The sequence below is a fragment of the Otolemur garnettii genome, unplaced genomic scaffold (genome assembly GCF_000181295.1).
Source record: "Otolemur garnettii isolate 467f Iridium unplaced genomic scaffold, OtoGar3 scaffold00002, whole genome shotgun sequence".
In the NCBI taxonomy this organism is placed as follows: Eukaryota; Metazoa; Chordata; class Mammalia; order Primates; family Galagidae; genus Otolemur; species Otolemur garnettii.
In genome coordinates, this window is record NW_003852397.1 from 49132600 (window position 1) to 49133466 (window position 867).

Below are 867 nucleotides of genomic sequence, written 5' to 3' on the forward strand. Positions count from 1 at the left end.
AATAATATTTAAGTTTCAGAGACTATCAGTTGCATTAACCTTCATAAGATCATGATGTACTTTAAAATAAATCATGGATCTAACTGTGAATGGTAAAACAAGTAGGCATTTTTTTTATGTATTTATGTTTTGAGACAGAATCTTACTCAGTTGTCCTGGGTAGAGTGCTATGGTGTCATCACACCTCACAAACCTCAAACCCTTGGGTTTGAGCAATCCTCTTGCATCATGCATCAGCTTTCCAAGCAGTTTAGATTACAGGCTAGTTTTTCTATTTTTTTGTTTGTTTGTTTGTTTTGTTTATTTTTTTTGAGACAGAGTCTTACTCTGTCACCCTGGATAGAGTGCTGTGGTGTCACAACACCTGGCTAGTTTTATCTATTTTCTCACTTTTGCTCAAGCTAGTCTGGAACTCCTGAGCTCAAGCAACCCCCTCCTCCCACCTCAGCCTCCCAGAGTGTGAGGATTATAGGTGTGAACCACTGCTCCTGGCCAAGTAAGCTTTTTATAGAAGAAAACATAGGAAGATATCTTCATCATGACATCTTAGTAGGGAAATTTCTCAAACAGGTCAAAGAAATACCATGAAAGAAAAGACTGGGCAGGTGTGATGGCTCACATCTGTAATCCTAGCACTCTGGGAAGCTGATGCCAGCAGATTGCTTGTGTTCAGGATTTTGAGACTAGCCTGACAGAGTAACACTCTGTCTCTAAAAATAGCCAGCCATCATGGTGGGTGCCTGTAGTCCCAGCTACTTGGGTGGCTGAGTAAAGAGGATAGCTTGATCCCAAGAGTTTGAGGTTACTGTGAGCTATAATGCCACAGCACCCAACCTCAGGGGGACTAAGACTCTATCTCAAAAAAAA